Consider the following 18,995-nt stretch of genomic DNA (forward strand, 5'->3'; position numbering starts at 1 on the left):
TACAGATTTTTTTAATTAAATAAGGGAAAATAAGACGCAGTTACATACCTGGCACGATAAGATAAGGGCACGGAGACAAGATATCTGGAGTTGGCCGGCGGGAAAAAAAACAAGTGTATAAATTCTTTAAAAATGTCATTCAAACTTGTAAAAAAAAGGAAAACAGTGTTTATGGTGCATGGCTTATTTTAGAAGGAACTGGATTCATGTTCTGAGGCAGTGGATACATATCATTACACAGGTATAGGATCCGTTATCCAGAATGCTCGGGACCAAGGGTATTCCGGATAAGGGGTCTTTCCATAATTTGGATCTCCATACCTTAAGTCTACTAAAAAATCAATAAAACATTAATTAAACCCAATAGGATTGTTTTGCATGTTTTGGATTAATTATATCTTAGTTGGGATCAAGTACGGGTACTGTTTTATTATTACAGAGAAAAGGGAATCATTTAACCATTAAATAAACCCAATAGGGCTGTTCTGCCCCCAATAAGGGGTAATTATATCTTAGTTGGGATCAAGTACAGGTACTGTTTTATTATTACAGAGAAAAGGGAATCATTTAACCATTAAATAAACCCAATAGGACTGTTCTGCCCCCAATAAGGGGTAATTATATCTTAGTTGGGATTAAGTACATGTACTATTTTATTATTACAGAGAAAAGGGAATCATTTAACCATTAAATAAACCCAATAGGACTGTTCTGTCCCCAATAAGAGGTAATTATATCTTAGTTGGCATCAAGTACAGGTACTGTTTTATTATTACAAAGAAAAGGGAATCATTTAACCATTAAATAAACCCAATAGGGCTGTTCTGCCCCCAATAAGGGGTAATTGTATCTTAGTTGGGATCAAGAACAAGGTACTGTTTCATTTCTACAGAGAAAAAGGAAATCAGTTTTAAAATTCTGAATTATTTGATTAAAAATTGAGTCTATGGGAGACGGGCTTTCCATAATTCGGAGCTTTCTGGATAACGGGTTTCCGGATAAGGGATCCCATACATGTATTACTTAAGAGCCATGAATATCTTGTAAATTATATCCTTATAAGTGGAGATTAGTCATTCGATTGGTTATAATCGGTGCTTGGTGATGTCATTTCTGTCACATGAACTCCTCTGTGACTTAAAATATCCCTATATTTTACCATAGGGAACACTTCTCACTACAGTATATTAATAAAATAACCTTTTGTATGTTATAGAATTCCCCATTCCTTGAAACTGTGCTATTGGTTTTCATTATTTTTTTTTTGTATAGTTTTTTTAATTATTTGCCTGCCTATTTCCAGCTTTTAAATGGTGGTCACTGACCCCGGCGGCCAAAACAACTATTGCTCTAGAGACCCCCCCCCTTATCCCCTCAATATGTACCAGCACCATATGTATTCAATAACAACACAGAGACATGGTTATAGTTAAATCTGTTGGAATCACAGGATTTATTAATATCATAGCAATAAATAATAAAATATTGGGCATTCCCTAATGCCAGCTGTGGCTCCCAAACATGGCTCAGCTAAAGGGCAGGGATTGGGTAGTGCGCCCACGAGAAACCTACCTTATCCCTCTCCCTGCCCTTTAGTGTGCAAATATGGCTCTAGCCCCGCCCTAGGGGTGAACCGATACCTTCTGGCTAGGCCTGCACGATGGGAGGAGCCAAAATGATGCCGGGAGCAGCAGCTGGGTTCATGGGATGCACAGAGACCTAAACAGGCGATGATCCAGAGAAAGGCAAAAACCCTTAGCGCTCGGCCAATCTGCACTGAAGGGGAAAATTCCTTTCTGACTCCAAATAGCAATCGGTATTACACCCTGGATCATGGCTACGCACACATCATGCACACACCGGGCACACAAATGCACCCATACACTCAGACCTACACATCATGCACACACCAGGCACACAAATGCACCCATACACTCAGACCTACACATCATGCACATACCAGGCACACAAATGCACATATACACATACTTAATGCAAAACATACAACTATACACACTCAGAAATCCATACATACAGAAAGGCACACACACACATATACATAAACACATGCATAAATAAACACACACACACACACATACATAAACACACACACAGACACACACACACACACACACATACATACATACATACATACACACACATACATATACACACACACAAATGCACACAGACACAGAAGGGATAAAAAACAGGAGGGTCAGGGAGGTGGAGGGTCTCGGAAAAGGGAGATAAAATCCAGAAGGACTCGTCTGGTGGAACGCTGAAAATAAAAGAAGAAACAGGTAAATTTTTAAAAAGAGAATAAATGACAGATATGTAATTTGTTGTTTTGGATATCAAAGACTTATTCTGGGCCTACAGCATATCAGCCATCTGGAATGTCACTGTGAAAATGCCCAGCCTAGTTTGTATTAGAAGGGACAATGACATTAAAACATACCCCTCTGTATAATTTTGTTAATTATTATGGCTGAAAACACAGAATGATATGACTGAGATATTAAAGATGGTTTATGGGAATATGACATTATATGGCCAATGGCAGGTACTGTATAAGGGGTTGTGGCTTCACATTCATCATTTAATGTTTAGTTATAACTATGAAATCCTAAGTGGATTATGTAGTATGATAAAGATGGTCTAAAAGAAAATGACATTAAATAGCTTACCCGAATCCTCTGAAATTTCCTCTTTATGGCTTTTGTAAGCCTCCTCCTGATGCTCAGCCTGGGCACCGCCACCACCACAGGGGGCTCCTCCTCTCGTTGTTCTTCCGATTTGATCCTGTGCAAAAATAAATTAAAATATGAGTCAATGTTGTATTCTGTTTCAAAAGTTTTTAGACCAGAAACACTAATACTTGCAGCATAATATAACGTTTGGACACAAATTTATTGCAATGTAGTTGTTTAGCAAAATGCTGGAGTGACAGCTGACACTCTTTTCATTGTATTCCTATGTGTCAGAATTGAATAGGAAATGTATCACATGTATAATACTTACTTAGCAGCTTCCTCCAGCTCCTTCTGCCTTGCCACGATCTTATTATGCAAGCCTTCGAGTCTAGATCCCACAACCTGTGAGCAAGGGGGTGAGAAAGAAGATACTTTTAAATATGCATTTAACAATGGTGTTAGTAGTTACTGCATTACATTGCAAATTAGAGAATAGGACTTACTCGCCGGGCTTGCTGCGTATCTTCATATTGGTCCAAAATATGTTCCACGTCGTGCTCCTGCTCCTGAGAGACAAGACTCTGCATTAAACTACTGCTGATTTGTAACAGCGGCACAGTATTGGTACTTAGAGGGCATAAAAGTAATAGCATTGATAATATTATTAAGGGCTGTTGCTGGGGATATGGTGAGTAATTAACTCACAAATTATAATAATAGGGTTACAGTTGATACAATAAATAACCTCACTAATAATAACAAATATAATATTAATGATACTTACTTCTGACAAAGCCAGGACTTTATGGATGCCATAAAGCGTGATCTCCAGCTCCTCAAGTTGTTTCTGTAACATAAAGGAAGGTACCAATTTGAGAAAGGGATCTGTACGTCATAGCTGTTCCCCCTGAAATCAGACCTATAAAGCAATTTTGCTTTAGTTTTACACAAGTGGCAATTATTTAAAGGGTGGCTTGGCCTTCTGCATTTTTCAGCTACTCCTGGTTTACAGGACACAGTAGCCAAAACTCACACATTCTTCTTCACACATTTCTTATTAGTTTCTGCTCACCCATATTAACTTTGTACACATTGACACAGGGGTATATTGAAACCCATTATCCTTTAAACTGCATAATGGGAAAAGCTTTAGTTGTGTACAGTGAGGGTCTGGATCTGCTCATGATTTTAATGTAATTTTCCTCATTTCATCATTTAGAGTCACACAAAATATTTGCAATTGAATTTTCTTCTCTGTGTCCTTTGGATTCCTTACCCTATAGGCATCCATTACGATGAATTGGGCCATGTCCCTCAGGTGTTCAACATCATAATCAATATAATACTGATTGATGAAATGATCCCTAAAAAGCAAAATCCCAACAGATGATTAGTGACACTTCCTACCTACTATTTCACTGTATTTATACTGTACGTGCACTTATTCATTTTAACAGATACAATATGGGGCAAAGACAAAATGTGCCACAATGCATTGTAGGGTGCAGAGTGAAATGTCATTTGTGCCTGTTTAGGTGCTGCCTATTCTTTGTAACCAGGTTTGAATGATCCAAAACAGTATAAAAATGAGTACAGGTATGGGATCCCTTATCCAGAAACCTGTTATCCAAAAAGCTCCGAATTACGGAAAGCCTGTCTCCCATAGACTCCATTTTAATCAAATAAATCAGAATTTTTAAACTGATTTCCTTTTTCTCTGTAATAATAAAACAGTACCTTGTAATTAATCCCAACCAAGATATAAATTTATTGGATGAAAAACAATCCTATTGGGTTTAATTAATGTTTTATTGATTTTTTAGTAGCCTAAAGGTATGGAGATCCAAATTATGGAAAGACCCCTTATCCGGAATACCCTTGGTCCCGAGCATTCTGGATAATGCGTCCTATACCTGTATACTGTTAAAATAATAATCAACTAAAAAATAAACATTTTAGGCAAAATAATAGTTTTAGGAATAGATGAAAAAGAAAAATCAAGGCAAAATTAGAGGATTTGCTCCTTTTAATTTTCCGAAAGAGCTTACAATCTAATCTGGGAAAGGTAAGATAATTGATAAGATCATTTTGATGTTACTTACCAGTCGTCGATGTCCGGAAATCTTCGAATGTATTGATGTTCTGCAGGGAAACACATTGCCATTAAACACTGAGCTAACAGAGGGAACCAGTCACATAGAAGAAACCAGCACAGAGGCCTTTGCCAAGGACAGTGGCCATGTTTCCACTTTTCCCAATAAATTTTTGGGTTAAATGAAACCATAGGCTGCTCTGTCATATACTGGTGTTATGTACTGCAGTATTCAGGTAAAGGAGAATTAATCCCCATATTATTGGAGGGATGTGATTTGCGAGATACTACCAGTGACTGTAATCGATAAATAGTGTATAACCTCTCCTTTAATATAGTTGTCCCATCAGCGGTAATAGCATTGTTCTGGTCCCCCTCCCCAAAGTAAAAGAGTCATGGACCTCACCCCCATCCCATGGTCCCCTGGTAATTACACTACCGTGCCCCTTATTGTATACACCAAGTCATCTCACTGTTTGCCAGAGAATTAGCAGCCCTGAAACTGGACAGGGCTTACTAAAAAGTGGGTTGGCTCTACACAGATAAAGGAAAGCATAAGTTTAGCAGAAGAAAAGTTCTGAATATTTACAAGGGAATGTTGGGTGTGACACCTTTATATTTCTGGAGCCAAAAATGCAAAGTTACTGATCTTAAGCGCAATACTTACCATAGTAGCCATAAATGGCCTCATCGAAGGTCTGTTGATGAATGTAGTCCTCCAGGACTGCGAAAAGCACCTGTAGGTAAAAGGACGTTAGGCACTTAATTCTCAATGGATCTATATGCTGCCAGGGAAGAGGCTAAGTATATGCTGCCAGGGAAGAGGCTAAGTATATGCTGCTAGGGAAGAGGACAGTGTATATAGTATGAAGTAATACAAAATAGTCTCAAAGAAAGGGTTTTTCTGTGGCACTTCTGTGGACTGTGGGATGGGTTGTGTATAATATGGCAAGATGGTATAAGCTGTAACATAAATAGTAAGGATAGTAAGTATAGGAGGACTTACTATATATATATATCCTTGATAAAGGTCCTAATGAGGACCGAAACGTTGGTTTTTAAACAATGAGTTTTCAATAAAAATTTTTTGAATTTTAAGGGTGTGCCGGCCATGGAATATTTCATGCTATATATATATATATATATATATATATATATATATATAAAAATTATGCAAGGTGTCAAATCGTGTATAATGAGACCAAGCACTCAAGGAGAATGAATGAGAGAGAAAGAGCACTTCCTTACCTTTACCTCTGGCATCCTGCTGCCTCAAAGTACAGCCACCTAAAGGCAAGTGATACAAAGGGGCATTATATCAGTATTAAATAGTATTCTGGGCAGACTTGCTACATAACAAATGGTTAAAGATCAGTAACATTACCTCTAAAAGATGTGTGCCAGAAGGTGCCGTTGGAACCAGAAGTGCCAGATGTTAAACTCTTCTGGTTCGTATAGTGAGGGGTTCCTCACACTTGAGGACCGGCACAAGGCCGGGGCACCCAAGGGAGACCCTCAGTCGAAAGTGGCTTTCCCCAAGCTCAGACCAGAATAGAATTGATCGAACTAAAGGGGAAGCCAAAAAATCGCTCGGAAATAGCAATCAAAGTCGCACAAACCGCAGGTACAGAAGCTCAGCAGTATAGCAATCTGGATAGAGAGACCATAGAATATAATATAAGAGCAAATAAACTTCAGACAGAATGCATTTAGTAAACTAGAAAGGGAAGTTTGAGAACAAACTTCATGTTGGGTTGAAAAATGTGTCGTCTGTTGTTGGCTCCGTCCACTTTTTCTAACCTTGGACCACAGTTATATAGTAAAAACCACTGTGCAAAGTTTGGGGACCCTGGTTTTAATAGTGTCTGAATGGCAGCAATTTAAATTTCCCCACTGAAAGTCGAGTGACATCTGATTGGCGGTTGGTGGCTCCACCCCCTTTTTCTAACCTGGAACTGCAGTTACCCAGTTACTAACTCTGCAAAGTTTAGGGACCCTAGGAACAGCAGCAGTTTAAATTTAAACCAATAAAAGTCAATAGGTAAATTGTGATTGGTGGTTGGTGGCCCCGCCCACTTTTTCTAACCTTGAGTCAAAGTCGCCCAGTGACAAACAGTGGGCACCCTGGCATAAAAAGTGTAAGAAAGGCAGCATTTTAAATTTAAACCAATAAAATTCAATGGATGAAATCTGATTGGCTGTTAGTGGCCCAACCCACTTTTCCTATTTTTGAACTGCAAAGTTTGGGGACTTTAGTATTAATATGTAAAGAATGGCAGCAGTTAAAATTTCCCCCTGAAAACAATGAAAGAAATGTCATTGGCTTTTGGTGGCCCCTCCCACTTTTTCTAACCTTGAGTACGAAATCACCTAGTGACTGTCTGTGCAAAGTTTGGGAACCCTGGCATCAAACCAATAAAATTCAATAGGTGAATCTGATTGGCTGTTGGTGGCTCCGCCCACTTTTCAAAACAAAAACTGCAGTCTCCTAGTGACCAACTGTGAAAAGTTTGGGGACCCTGGGGTTAATACTGTGAGAATGGCAGCAGGTTGAATTTCCCCATTGAAAGTCAATAGGTAAAATCTGATTGGCTGCTAGTGGCTCCGCCGAGTTTTTAAAAAAAAGTTTGGGAACCCTGCCATCAAACCAATTAAAATCAATAGGTGAAATCTAGTGACCAACTATGAAAAGTTTGGGGACCTTGGGGTTAATACTGTGAGAATGGCAGCAGGTTGGATTTCCACCAAGTCAATAGGTAAAATCTAATTGGCTGTTCACAGCTCCGCCCACTTTTGTGCATCCAACAATCATCATATTTTCATTCAGGCTGACCCCATGACTCTGTGATTCAAGTTTGGGGAGTGTAGCTGTAAGCTGTAAGTGTGGCAGCAGTTTCAATTTCCCCATTAAAGTCAATGGGTGAAATTTGATTGGCAGTTGTTGGTCCCTCCCACTTTGGGGTCGTCCAACAAATGTTGCTGTTTCATTGGGGGTGACCTCATAATTATTTTATTCAAGTTTTGGGGGGTGTAGCTTCAAAGCTGTAAGAGTGGCAGCAGTTTGGGGGAAGGAATCTGCTAAATTAGTATTATGGGGCCCCATCATTACTGATGCCCCGCCCTCAGGGTTGCCCTGCCCCCCAGCCAACCACTTTGGGTTCCCTAAGGAAACTACCCCCCCAGTTTAGAAACCCCTGCGTTGGATTTAACCCCAACTCCAAAACATAGAAGTAGTAAAGCACGCAGTGTTTCCATAGTAACAATGTGACAGTGACAGTTGGAGAGAGGCATAAAGGGGAAATCATTTCTGCTCCTGGATTTATGAACATAGGCGCTAAATTGGATATTCATGGAATAATAACTGAATATTCTAACACTGTGTATTTACCAAGGCTAAATAGTGCAATTCTGCTGGAAATAATAGCCTTTAGCCTACTGCCATTGCTTTGCCTTAGTACCACTTAGTACATCAAAGCAGGGCAGCCATTTGAGGGTACAAGGTGCTAAAATCATCATTTCTAGAACAAAATAAATACTGCCCAGTACAGCACATGGCAACCCAAATGATTATATCAATAATTATACTTTATGGGGGAGTGTGTTTTGCTGCTATCCCCCCCAACTGTCACTATTGGTTGTGTCCCTCAGCCAGAGCCAGCATTAAGGCCATCTCCAAAGCCCATTTTAGACGAATTCTGCCCAAATGAACTAAAATCCAACCCCCACTAGTCTCAGGGGCACAGCACTATCAAAATTTCCACTCTTTTTGGAAGAAAATAAAGTTTTTTTGCCAAATAATCTCTCAGAAGGGAAGATCACTTACCTCTCACTACAATGCCAACCAACTGAATAACTGTCACAGCGCTGATGTCACACAGTGTAAGGCAGGAGCCACTCTTAAAGGGGAAATGTACCCTGTTAATGAGTGAGGTTTATATGCCATTAGTTTGCCCTTATATGAGCAGTACCTACACAGATCATTGTGTACATAGAATATTGCTTTACTGTTCTGTTGGAATGATCCATTAATTCATCAGCCATGGGTTATCTACCTGCTGCTGCTAAATCAGATGTAACCGGGGCTCCTTAGCAGGTAGGGTGTCCCTTCCTTGGCCTGAATAGTGGGCAGAGATGGGGGTTATACTCACCCTCAGGGGTAGGAAGGGGTTTGGCCTCAGCTGGTGAAATGTTATATACAAGTTATGTAATGGGGGGGCAGTTTCCTACTAGTAAGGGTGCCGGTGGGTGTAGGAACAGCGCAGCTCAGTCATTATTCTGGCAATGGCCAGGCTGCTTCATTGTTGGTCATTAAACTACTCAGTAAATATAAACTATTGCATCTTGGGAAACAGGAAGTGTTTCTGCATCCAGAGAGATGTGTCAGTAACATAATATGTCACTTATTTTATAGAACTCCCATAACACTTATGTCAGGGAACCTCCTATACACACTGCCACTAATCTTTACCCACTAATTATATTGACTATATTATACTGTATATATATATACATATATATATATGGCTTGTAAACAGGCACTCACGTCAAAGAAAGAGTAGCGATGCCTGGGTGCAGTCCCAATGGATATAGGAATAATAGCAAGTGAAGATGTCCCGCACTCACAGGTCTTAGGTGAAATAAAGGTGTTTATTCAATCCACATCTAACGTTTCGGCTGCCTCCACAGCCTTTCTCAAATAAATATACATTTGTGGCTGTTTCTCAGTTTTGCTATATGAATAAAAACAAATTCCCCATGTGGATCTATGATTGCCCAAGGGCCACTACCTTTGTCACACAGCATGTTGGTGGGCCGTATTCAGTTAAAATGATAATTTCATATAGTGAAGTCTATGAAGCCCCCGAGCATACTGGGGGTAATAAGAATCATTTGGTCACATCTGACCCATGGGCCTCCAGTTGCACAGCCCTGACATAGACAGCACATATATATATATACATATATATATTCTGTTAACCCTTCCAGAACAATACTGCTATAGACAATGGTGCATATAAAAGTACTATTAAGTGCCAAATATAGGTTGTGGGGCCCCTGGCTGTGTGTTAGGGCACATATAATGTGTGCGTGTGGATCAGGGGACTCATCTAATGAACCTGCAACACAAGTTATAGACCGTGTAGAGGTCTTGATAAAAGGATAAATAATTTTAATTATAATATATAATGCATACAGTATATAGGTATGGGACACTTAAAGTTTTTTTTTGTAATATATGGCTAAAGGTGGCCATACACTGGCAGGTTTTAGCTGACCGCATCAGCTCATTGATGCGGTCTTTGCTCCAATGGCCTGTATCCTTGTTGTTGTGACCCAATGTTGCTCACATCAAAATGGGCATATCGGCGAGAGATCTGCTCATTCGTTCAGTGTATGGCCATGTTTAGCCATATAGATATACCTTTTTATTTATGCCTTACTACGTGTATAGGCATTATGGTTGAACGTGATGGATGTATGTGTGTGTCTGTGTGTGTGTATGTGCGTATGTTTTTTTGGCGGTGACTTTTTTGCACAAAATACATTGGTATCAATGGGTATTTTGTCACCTCGTTTTCCTTGCATTCATTAATGGCACAGAAGGTCTTATTGATTGCGCTTCCACTGTCTCAGGCTAAACATGAGGGGCCAGTTACAATATACTGTAAGCCCAGACTTGCTGATAGACTAAATGAAGCAGACGTTACCTCATAGGCTACAGTGGCATTCTCACAGACAACATTAATTATTTGTTGCCTCTTTTTTATTCTAGATATTTATTAAAGTTAGAGATCTGTAAATGCTTTCACTATGAATATTTGGAGATTGCTAAGGTATAAATCAACTTTTCCTCTTTCATAACAGTATTTTTACAGTTATCACAAGAGATTTCTTATTTAATGTAACTGCTCAAGCTTAACGTCTTCCCATTTCTCTTCCTAATCCCCCAAGTGTAACTAAAAGAAAATACATGTTTAATTTTTAATACATTTATACGCTATAGTTTAATCATCAAAAATCACAGTCATTTTGGACATGCGTCGCTACACACCTTTCTTGTCTGACAGAGGAAAGTAATTTGCCCGGTCTGTCCATATCTCTGATTTGCATTTTATTTTAAATAGGAAAAAAAAAGTGATATTCATTGGATCATATGTGCATTTGAACAAACGCAGCAAATTGGAACTAAAGATTGGAGCTGCAAACAGAACGAGGTAATTATCATTTACCATTTCCAGGGACAGTATTTAACTCAAGAGTTAAGGTAACTGCTCATATGGAAAATGTTATCATTCAAACTCACAGGCTTCTCTTGAGATTCAAGGTGCGCCCACTCGTAATGTTCTTCTTTGTACTTTCATAAACTTGTGAGCCATTCACGACACACAGACCCTTTTCTAATTTGGATTAAGCTGATTTGTCTGAATAAGAGGTGAGTGAGAGATTGTGGATGATTGTGAAGTTCTCAAAATGTTCATATTTCATCACTTGAAACTTTTCAGCCCTCTGTATGAGCAAAAAACACTAACCTGCCTAACCAATATATATAATTAGGACTTTGTTATTAATTATGCCAGGTAGCAATATCTCATTGGCCAAGGTGTGCAGCCCTGAGCTGCTGGGTCTCTTTGGGCTCTTTATGCTGTCTAGTTTTTGGTCTAGGGTTTATTCTGGTAACAAAACAGATTTATTTTTGTTAAGGATACAGCTATCCAATAGGGAATTACCTTTCAAAGTTGTAGCATCATTCTGTGGTGCCGCTTTTCATCAAGAGAGTCTAGGCTTCTTGTTAAAGAACATGTAATGTCACTGGGTGTGCCAAAATGTTAGGTACTCCCTAGTGAAATAGATTGCTAAGCTTTCCCTTGGGCCAGTGCTCCTGTTAGGAGATAACTCTACCAGCCCATACAAAAGCTACTTAAGTGCTGCACTGGCATCTTCTATCCTTTGGTGCTTGGTGTTCTGCACACATGCAGTAGAGTAGGTCTTGGGTTTACTCTACTGTGCAGTTGCAAACACTGATTTTTACAAGGGATGCCTGCGACCTCAGTAGGAAAGGTAAGGAAAATGCTGGTGTAGCACTTATTGAGGTTTGTTTCACAGACTGGCACAGTTTTCTACTAATAGGAGCACTGGCCTGGGGAGAAATCTTAGCAATCTATTTCACTGGGGGGTGCCTATTATTTTAAAACCCCCTAGTGAAATACGCTTTACATGTCCTTTAAAGTAAAAGAAACAATGGATGGTGCAAAATTCCGGTTAAAGTACTGTTAAAGAATGTGTTTGAGTCTGCTAAACATAAAGACTCTCAGAGGAAGCAGGACAGTTACCCCAAACTCAAGGCCAGAGTAACGTTGAAAGCCCTAAAATGACCCAGTCAATGCCTTGATGCCAAGATTTTCTCCAATTGAGAATCTATGGCACAAGCTCCATCCAACTTCATCACAATAAAAATATTTTGCACATTCCAACTAAATCCATTTGAAATCCAGATTGTAACAGGAACAAAACATGCAAAGGTCCAAACAGGTGAATTCAGTGGATACAACTTGATGTTGATCTGTAACAAATTGCTTTAAAACAACGGCTTAGTAGTTTATTACATCAGTAGTTAATTACATCAAATCCTCAGGGTCGGACTGGGCCACTATATACCCAGTACCCACCAGGAGCCCCCCTCCCCCCGGTGGTCGGCGGTCTCCCACCCCCGACACCCTGAAGGTATGTGTGCTTGGGGTTGGGATCAGATGGGTGGTGGGGGCGACTTGGGGGGGGGTGAGATGGCACCGGTGGGAGCCCCTTGGGGGGTGAAGGGTCCCCTAAGGCAGAAGCCTCGCTGGGCCCTGCACCCCCCAGTCTGACCCTGCAAATGCTCAAGAATTGCACTATAGACTAGAATACGTATTCATAAAAAATACATACTGATGCTGATTCACAAATTGTTTATTAAGATATATTTATTTAGAAAAATAATCTACACATAATAAGTACTTGATAGATTTGCTTTAAGCTAGAGCCTTCAGCAGCTGGAATAAAAAGGGCTTTATTTGGACTATCACCATCAATGTGGCTTTGGAAACACCTTAGTATCACTTACAGTAAGTCAATATTAAAGACAATGGGAAATGTGATATGTGAAAGGAAATATCAATATTTTAGCATAGAAATAATAGGCTAAAATTCAGTATTGCTAATAACCCTAATTTGTGACTTTAGTACACTTGCTGTTGCTGCTGTACTCATGCACAAACAAGGATAATAAGTATTGTGAATTTTTACATAATTGGTTTGATGCCAGGTAAAAATGTCTGAGTGCCAGAATGGAAAATGTAATAAGCGAGCTAAACAAAGCAAGTCAATTTTCCTCTCGTAGTTATGGCTTCTATAAATAAAGCAATGAAAAATACAGTTTCTATCTTTGAAAAAAAATTGCATGGTTTTTAAATTTGTATCCATAAGTCAGTGATCCCAAACCCCTTGGATGTTGCACTCAGTGGCCCCAAACCAGGTAGGTATATTTGAATTCCTGACTTTTGGTTGAGTAAAAACAAGATTTACTGCCAAATTAATTCCCCTGTAAGCTGATAGTGTGCATAGAGGCCCCTAATAGCCAATTATAGCTCTTATTTGCACCCCAGTAACTTTTTCCATTGCTTGTGTTGCTCCCCAACACTTTTTCCATTTGAATGTTGCTCGTGGGTATAAAAGGTTGGGGATCCCTGCCATAAGTAAACAGTTGGCCTGTACTTTGTTTATCTTATGGGCTTCTTGTGCTATTATCTTATGGGCTTAACCTACAATACAGGTTGCCTCTAGAAAGAGAACCATATGAAAACCAGAATATATATTGCAATGAATGCAAAAATGCTTTCCTTTGTGTAATCTACTGCTAATAATGGTCAATGATAATTAATTATAGTTAAGAGCAAAGGTCCCCAACCTTTTTTAACTGTGAGCTACATTCTAATGTAAAAGAGTTGGGGAGCAACACAAGCATCAAAGAGTTCTTGGGATGCCAAATAAGGGCTGCGGTTGGCTATTTGGTAGCCCCTATATGACTGGCAGCGTACAGGAGACTCTGATTTTTATGCAACCAAACTTGCCTCCAAGCCAAGAATTAAAAAATGAGCCCCTGCTTTGAGGCCACTGGGTGAAACATCCAAGGGGTTGCTTATGAGCCATTGGTTGGAGATCACTGGTTAAGTTACAATCAGAGAAATTTGGTTTGCTTGTAGTTTTCTCTGTTGGTTGCATATATTGAAAAAAGAATGTACAATTGAAGAAACTCTCTTTTATAATAATAAGTGATTTTATATTTACTACATTTCAAGGTAAGATATATTTACAAATATAGTGATACAGATAGTCTATGGATAGTTTATTGCCTTTTTGGTGTCCCGGAGCAATGAGACATTTCGCACATGGAGGAGGAGGGACCTTCGGTTCCAGGGGGCAATGGTGTACATTCGTGCAGAGAGGCTGACATGCTGCGCACTCACCGATCAGGTCCTGTGCCTGGGTGCTCAGGGTCCCAGGCAGTGCATTTTAGGGAGGCCACATACATGGGGTTTGATTTTTTAATTGTTTATAATAAAGACTTGTATTTTTAATTTTTGATTCTGTTGCAGACTTAATTTTTCAATCTAGCCAGATAAATACAAATATTTTGGTGGCAGCCCTACCATAGTAGGCAATATTATAAAAAAGAAAGCACTCTTTTGCAGGTTTAATAATGAGTGCTTCATCTATCAACATTTTGCTTGCTATGGTTGTTTTGCATGCAATAATAAAAACTTTAAGAAGGCTCTCACTGCATGTCTTGCATTTGAGAAGGTCTCTTCGGTTCCTTTTAGCCCTGAAACCAATATGGTTCTTTTGCTTTGCTGCTTTCCAAGTCCCACCCTTTCAGCCATGCTCCAATATCTTGCACTGATGAGAGCTAAGAAGATTGAAACAGGCTGTCTGCAAGTTTGGATATATGGCTCTGAAGTATTAAGCTGTATTTGTGCTACTAAACCAGTGGTTCTGGATGCAAAGTTGACCAAAGGGACATTGGAATTGTCATGATTTTTTTGCTATACTTTTTATTTCTAAATTACACTGTTTACATAGCAAATAATACACGCTGCCATTTAAAATGTTATTCTTGACCCAACAAATGTATTTTTAGCTGTAATATTGGTGTGTAGGCGCCATCTCAGTGCATTGTGCCTGGGTCTGAGCTTTCACAAGGAGCCAGAGCTACACATTAGAACTGCTTTCAGCTAACCTATTGTTTCTCCTACTCCCATGTAACTGGAGGAGTCCCAAGCCGGACTTGGATTTCTTACTATTGAGTGCTATTCTGATACCTACTGGGAGCTGCTATCTTGCTCCCTTCCCATTGTTCTGCTGATTGGCAGCTGGGAGGGGGGTGATATCACTCCAACTTGCAGCTCAGCAGTAAAGTGTGACTGAAGTTTATCAGCACAGGTCACATTGCTGTGGCACCCTGGGAAATGAAGAATATGGCTAGCCCCAAATTTCAAAATTAAATATTAAAAAAATCTGTTTGCATTTTTGAAAAAAGCAGTATTCAGCTGGAGAAGACCTATTAACTGATGTCTTTTGAAAAAAAACAAACAAACATGTTTTTCTTTAAAGAGTCATTTACATGTCCCCACCTATAATGCCTTAAATGAAGGTCAAATCCTTTAATTTTAGTTTTAAGAAGGCTCTCATCCATTTGAGAGGGGCTCTTGGGCTCCTTTTATCCCATCTCTCCCCAACCACTATGGTTCTTTTGCTTTACACTAATAAAGGCTTTATAAGAGGATTGTAAGTTCTTCAGGATCTTTGAGAAGGTAGGTCGCATGTAAAAAAGCCATCTGCCCGTGACCTGGTGGGGCTCACCCTAGCTTCGGCGAAGGTGGAACTGTTGGCTGATGCCTTGGACACATGAGCATCGGAGTCCATGCCTTCGGGTAGGACTCACTGGCGTTGATTCAATATCATCTGCCTTATGTAGAGAGAATTATACTGGAAGGAAAACCACCGACTCACATTGTACATGCTGCTGTTCATAAGCACAAAAAATAATAAGTATTATGAATAAACGGAATCTTTGTATAATTGGTTTAGTTTGATACCGAAAAGAAAAGAACATTTCTGTCCTGCTAAATAGTCAACAAAAGCTGAGCTCAACAAAGCAAGACGATCCTTGCTTAATTATGACAACTACAAAAAAGCCTTTATCTTAAACTACAGAACACTGAATTGTTCATCTGTGGCCTAGAAGTCCCTTTGTACTCTGCTCATGTCAGGATCTGTTTGGCAATTAAAAATAGTTTCACAGGAACAGTTTATTTGTATGCGAGGGGGAAGCAAAAAGGACATTTTGTAAAAAAAAAATATTAAAAGTTTGTTCATAAATTGCCTATTTTACTGAACCTAGAAATCAAATAGCATTTAGCAAATAGCATTAAGTTCTAATATGGAGAGAGATAGAGTTAATTTAAAAACTATAAAAATAAAGACAATTTGTAAAGATGTTGGTAGTTACAGCTTGGTAAAACATAACCAGTCTGGAATCATTTGTACCAGTGGGTAAAAGTATTGTTTTTATATTACAATTTGCAGTGGGGATAAATGATTCAGAGGGGTGTTAGAGTTCAATGCTTCTGCTAGGCTCCAGCACCCCATAGATTCCTTTCTTCTATACTGATAAATCTTCCCTTTTATCTAAAAGTGAATGCCCCATTTCAAGTACATGATATTCAATAAAGAAAATGAGTGATGAGCGTATTTTTTCGCCAGACATGAATTCTTATCGAATTTCCGCATTTTGCCATTGGAGAATTGTTTCGTGAAACTTTACCGAAAATTAGCCATGAAAAAATTTGTTGCGCATCAAGTAAAGTCATGGTCACGTCAAAATGGGCACCCCCGCGTAGAAATTTTGTTCTGCAAATTTTTCGGCAAACCGAAATGGGACAGATTTGCTCATCACTAAAGAAAATAATTAGGGATCAGCAAATCTTTTTGCCAGGCATGGATTCGCAGAGAATCTCTGCATTTCACCATTGGCGAATTGTTTTCCAAAACTTCCACGAACATAAAAGTTGTGGCACAAACACGTTTCGCAAATTTGCTGCCACTTGACTTTGTCAAAAAATTTGTGAAAAATACATTTTTACACAAAAAATATTTTTTTTCCCATAGGGAAGTACAATAAAATTGCTGTGTACGTCCCCACAGTTCTGTCATGCTTTATGACTTGAATGCTAGACCACATTTCACGTTAGAGTTTTTTTATGCTTAATAAACATCAGTTTGTGTTTTTGAAATCATTATTCATTTTCAAATGACCCCCTCAAGGTATGGAGATCCAAATTTTGTAAAGACTCCCTTATCCAGAAAACCTCAGGTCCCGAGCATTCTGGATAACAGGTCCCAGATGGAGGCCGATACTCCATAAAAAATGTGATACAACTTTCTTAACGACAACGAGTATCCATAAATGTATACTGTATTTTATAGATAGAAATCCATCTGTGCCCATGGCAGTCAAAGTAACATATTTCTGCAACAAAAAAATGTTAATAAATAGGATTTACTGATCACTGTCTTTAAGAAGAAAATTTGCAAAATTGTAAAGAACATTAAATGTTTGTCCTAATGGTGTAGCTGATCATAAAATAGCAACATAATTGTAAAACGATTATAAAAAACCTGACTAATTCTTGCCTGAAAAAAGCACAGAATGTATTTATTTATACCTTTGGTTTCAATGGACTCCAGAAAGTCTAGAGATGCAGAAAATATTTGTATTATTTCTGCATTATTTTGTCATAAAATAATTTAAGATCTTTTATACATTGGCAAAATTGTGCTTTGCACTTGACTAACTATTGGGAATTACCTAAATGTGAAGGTCACTATAATTCTTAGCTCATTGTCTACAACAAAGCCATATAAATAGATGGTCTAATTTACAGTGACTTTTTAGCCATTTTTCAGTACAGGTATTGGAAACCCGTTATCCAGAAAGCTCCGAATTATGGAAAGCCTGTCTCCCATAGACTTCGTTTTAATCAAATAATTCAGAATTTTAAAACTGATTTCCTTTTTCTCTGTAGTAATAAAACAGTACCTTGTAATTGATCCCAACTAAGGTATAATTACCCCTTATTGGGGGCAGAACAGCCCTATTGGGTTTATTTAATGGTTAAATGATTCCCTTTTCTCTGTAATAATAAAACAGTACCTGTACTTGATCCCAACTAAGATATAATTACCCCTTATTGGGGGCAGAACAGCCCTATTGGGTTTATTTAATGGTTAAATGATTCCCTTTTCTCTGTAATAATAAAACAGTACCATGTACTTGATCCCAACTAAGATATAATTACCCCTTATTGGGGACAGAACAGCCCTATTGGGTTTATTTAATGGTTAAATGATTCCCTTTTCTCTGTAATAATAAAACAGTACTGTACTTGATCCCAACTAAGATATAATTACCCCTTATTGGGGGCAGAACAGTCCTATTGGGTTTATTTAATGGTTAAATGATTCCCTTTTCTCTGTAATAATAAAACAGTACCTTGTAATTGATCCCAACTAAGATATAAATAATCCTTATTGGATGCAAAACAATACTATTGGGTTTAATAAATGTTTTATTGATTTTTTAGTAGACTTAAGATAGGAGACCCATATTACGGAAAGACCCCTTATCCGGAATACCCTTGGTCCCAGGCATTCTGGATAACAGGTCCTATACCTGTATTAATTCTTATAAATATTCCCCTAAATTGAGTCACTATATTGTGGGGCCTATTCATTAAACTACAATTGAGTCCGAATGCTAAAAATTCGTATTTTTTCTAATATATAGAACTGTGCGTATTTTTTCGTCAATTTCCGCAACTTTTTCGTACTTTGTGACAATTTGTGCGACAAAATCATATTTGTTGCAACAAGTACGAAAGTTTTTCGCTCCGTTTACGATTGTTCGGATACAAAAATGTCAGAACTTTTGGATCGTACCACAATATTTTCGTACAACCACAATGCGATTTTTCGGCCAATTAACGCACATCAGAAATTTTCGTATTTCATACAAATTTTTCCCAAACGTACTTTTGTGGTACAAAATGTACAAAGTCCAAAATTCGGACTTTGATAAATCAACCCCTGTGTCTCAGCGGGTTGAAGTATAAGTC

The 18,995-nt window shown here is 38.6% G+C and overlaps 1 long non-coding RNA gene across 1 annotated transcript; it reads right to left on the reverse strand.

The window, feature by feature from the left end:
* Positions 1 to 4,704: 4,704 nt before the first annotated feature.
* LOC116408664 lies at positions 4,705 to 8,746 on the reverse strand. The gene is made up of 5 exons (XR_004221131.1): positions 8,612 to 8,746; positions 6,173 to 6,438; positions 6,037 to 6,075; positions 5,456 to 5,525; positions 4,705 to 4,838 (listed from the first exon to the last, which is right to left on the reverse strand). It is a non-coding gene; the product is annotated as an uncharacterized LOC116408664 (long non-coding RNA).
* Positions 8,747 to 18,995: the final 10,249 nt, after the last annotated feature.

This window comes from Xenopus tropicalis, chromosome 2 (assembly GCF_000004195.4).
Source record: "Xenopus tropicalis strain Nigerian chromosome 2, UCB_Xtro_10.0, whole genome shotgun sequence".
NCBI lineage: Eukaryota > Metazoa > Chordata > Amphibia > Anura > Pipidae > Xenopus > Xenopus tropicalis.